This window comes from Rutidosis leptorrhynchoides, chromosome 6 (assembly GCF_046630445.1).
Source record: "Rutidosis leptorrhynchoides isolate AG116_Rl617_1_P2 chromosome 6, CSIRO_AGI_Rlap_v1, whole genome shotgun sequence".
NCBI classification, from domain to species: domain Eukaryota; kingdom Viridiplantae; phylum Streptophyta; class Magnoliopsida; order Asterales; family Asteraceae; genus Rutidosis; species Rutidosis leptorrhynchoides.
Window position 1 is genome coordinate 162,359,875 of NC_092338.1, and position 3,909 is coordinate 162,363,783.

General features: G+C 36.5%; 1 non-coding gene across 1 annotated transcript; it reads right to left on the minus strand.

Moving 5' to 3' along the window:
- Positions 1-980: 980 nt before the first annotated feature.
- LOC139856599 (small nucleolar RNA R71) lies at positions 981-1,087 on the minus strand. The gene has a single exon (XR_011762071.1). It is a non-coding gene; the product is annotated as a small nucleolar RNA R71 (small nucleolar RNA).
- Between the last annotated feature and the right edge of the window lie 2,822 nt (positions 1,088-3,909).

The following is a 3,909-nucleotide window of genomic DNA, read 5'->3' on the forward strand; positions in this document are numbered from 1 at the left end:
CTCATTTCTACGCTCTAGTTTTTAGGACATAGATTTTTATCTTCTTCAAAATTTAGACGAAAAATTATTTTAAGCGGTTAAATTGATAGACATCCAAAATTTTCTGGTTCGTAGTAATAGTTGGATTTGTTAGTGGCAAGTTGTGGGCTTCCGATTTAAAGGGTCCTGGCTACCTGCTGCATCTATTGGCCATTCGAAACGTAGGCAAAATCAGAAAAGTCTATTAATTTGATAGCTTATATAATTTTTATCTTTTATAACTAATAGGATATTCAGTGAATGCACCGAGCAAAACGTTCACCACCTTTCATACGTTCACCTCCTGTAACTCGATCAAGACATCTAGCCAATATTGTCGCCGTTGATTTTTCTTTAGAATCGTTATCTAGCCGACCAAGTACTCCAATTCAAATTTCCGATAATCCATTTTTTGAACCCGACCTCACAATTGAGAACCCGGAGGATATTCAAGGAAAATTCAGAGATCCTGAACCACTAATTATTCCTCCTGAACCACAAATCATTCAACCAGAGATTGTCGAGGAAGAAACCATTAAATCAGAATCCTCTAGTGATTCAGATTCAACAAATTCAATCATGAAAAATCAGGAACCTCTAAGTATGGAAGACCGAATGAGAGCTACACGCACTGGCCAAGGTCATGCCATTACTCAACCAGACATTAATGCGCCAGATTATGAAATCAAAGGACAAATCCTACACATGGTAACTAATCAATGCAATTTAGTGGTACGCCAAAAGAAGATCCAAATGAACATCTTCGTACCTTTAATAGGATCTGTACTCTATTCAAAATCAGAGAAGTTGAGGATGAACAGATCTGTCTCATGTTATTTCCCTGGACTTTAAAGGGAGAAGCCAAAGATTGGTTAGAATCGTTACCTGAAGGGGCGATTGATACATGGGATGTTTTAGTTGAGAATTTTTTTAAAAGATTCTTTCTGGCATCTAAAGCCGTGAGACTTCAAGGAGAAATTGTTACGTTCACACTAAAGCCAGATGAAACTTTATATGAAGCATGGACAAGATTTGGAAAGTTGTTGAGAGGATGTCCTCAACATGGTTTAGATACTTATCAAATAGTACAAATATTCTACCAAGGATGCGACATTACTACACGAAAAGACATCGACATAGCAGCTGGTGGTTCCATTATGAAGAAAACCACAACTGAAGCTTACAAAATTATTGATAACACAGCCTCCCACTCACATGAGTGGCATTAAGAAAAATACAATGTTAGATCATCTAAAGTGGCTAGAGCCGATTCTAGCCATGACTTTGATTCCATTTCCGCAAAGTTAGACGCCTTCGAGAGACGAATGGAAAAGATGACAAAAGATATTCACGCAATACGAATTAGTTGTGAGCAGTGTGGAGGACCACATTTGACAAAAGATTGTCTCAGTATTGAACATACAATGGAACAAAGAGAGAATGTTTCATATATAAACCAAAGGCCTGGAAATAATTATCAGAATAATTATCAACCGCCAAGACCAAACTACAATCAAAATCAGAATTATAACCGAAATGTTCCATACAACAATCAACAAGGTCATATCAATCAACAAGTATCTAATAATACTTACAACCAGCAAAGACCTATTTTTCCAAATAAACCACCACAAACCGATGACAAAAAGCCAAATTTTGAAGACATGATGTCGAAGCTAGTTGAATCTCAAACGCAGTTTTTCACATCTCAGAAATAAACTAATGAACAAAATGCTCAAGCATTTAGAAATCAACAGGCTTCAATCCAAAATCTGGAACAAGAAGTGAGTAACCTAGCCAGGTTAATTGGAGAAAGAAAACCGAGGAGTCTACCTAGCGATACAAATGCTAACCCCCAAAATGAAACAGCTAAAGCCATTACCACGAGAAGTGGTATTACACTTAAACCACCTGAAATACCTGTAATTTCTGATGACGCTATTCCTACTACACAGGCATCACAGCCTAATCAGGAGAAGGAAACAGTATCGGTAGTTGAAAAGGTTAATGAAGATAATACAGTTAAGGCTAAACCTTATGTTAAACCATACCAACCACCGCTTCCTTACCCAAGTAAAATGAGAAAAGAAAGACTTGAAGCCGAGCAATCCAAATTTTTGGATATGTTTAAACAAATAAATGTCAATCTTCCTTTCATTGATGTGATTTCAGGAATGCCAAGATATGCTAAATTCTTGAAAGATCTAATCACAAATAGAAAGAAAATTGAAGAACTCTCGGCTGTTACTATGAATGCTAATTGTTCTGCAGTGCTATTCAATAAGCTACCAGAAAAATTATCAGATCCAGGAAGTTTCACAATTCCATGTTTTCTGGGTAGTCTTAGTTCAATAGAAGCATTGGCAGATTTAGGTGCTAGTATAAATTTAATGCCATATTCATTATACGCTAAACTAGACCTCAGATAATTAAAACCAACAAGAATAAGCATACAACTAGCCGATCGATCAGTAAAATATCCTAGAGGGATAATGGAGAACATGCTAGTTAAAGTTGGTACTTTAGTATTTCCAGTAGACTTTGTTATTCTGGACATGGAAGAAGATTCTAGAGTTCCTCTCATATTAGGAAGACCATTCTTAAACACGGCTAAAGCAATAATAGACGTGTTTGGTAAGAAACTAACCCTAAGTATAGTGGACGAGAGTGTTACCTTTTCTGTTGATAGAGCCATGCAACAACTGCAATCTGCAGATGATACATGTTATTATATTCAAACTATAGATTCACATGCAGAATTGTTACAAGAATTTCCAGAATTACAAGGAACAGGAGAATGTTCTTTAGGAGAAGGAACTGAACCAATTGATGAAGCTGAAATGTTAGCTACACTTATGGCTAATGAATACGAACCAACAAAAGAACAACTTCAAATGCTTAAAGAGGAAGACATATATCGATACAAATCATCGATAGAAGAACCACCGATATTAGAGTTAAAGCCACTTCCAACCATTTGGAATACGCTTATTTACATGGTGAATCTGAATTACCTGTAATAATATCGTCTTCTCTTACGGAAAATGAAAAATCTCAACTCATTTCTGTGCTAAAAGCTCACAAACCAGCTATTGCATGGAAGATTCATGACATTAAAGGCATAAGTCCTTCGTATTGCACACATAAAATCCTTATGGAAGAAAATCATAAAACCTATGTGCAACGCCAACGAAGACTAAATCCAAATATGCAAGATGTTGTTAAGAAAGAAATTATTAAACTGCTAGATGCAGGTTTAATTTATCCAATCTTTGACAGTCCAAGGGTAAGCCCAGTTCAATGGATACCTAAGAAGGGTGGCATGACTGTCATCACAAATGAAAAAGATGAGCTTATTCCTACTAGGACTGTAACAGGATGGCGTGTCTGTATTGATTATAGAAAATTAAATGATGCCACAAGAAAAGATCACTTTCCCTTACCTTTCATTGATCAAATGTTGGAAAGGTTAGCTGGGAACAGTTACTATTGTTTTCTTGACGGTTTCTCCGGATACTTTCAAATTCCAATCGCACCCGAGGATCAAGATAAAACCACATTCACATGCCCTTATGGTACTTTTGCTTACAAACGCATGCCATTTGGACTTTGCAACGCCCCTGCAACCTTTCAAAGGTGCATGATGGCAATTTTTCACGACATGATAGAAGAATGCATGGAAGTTTTCATGGATGACTTTTCAGTCTTCGGTGATACTTTTGAAACATGTCTGATTAATCTTGAACGAATGCTTATTAGATGCGAAAAATCAAATCTAGTACCTAATTGGGAGAAATGCCATTTCATGGTTAGAGAAGGCATCGTTCTTGGTCATAAAATTTCAAAGGAAGGAATTGAAGTGGATAGAGCTAAAGTAGATGTAATTGCTAA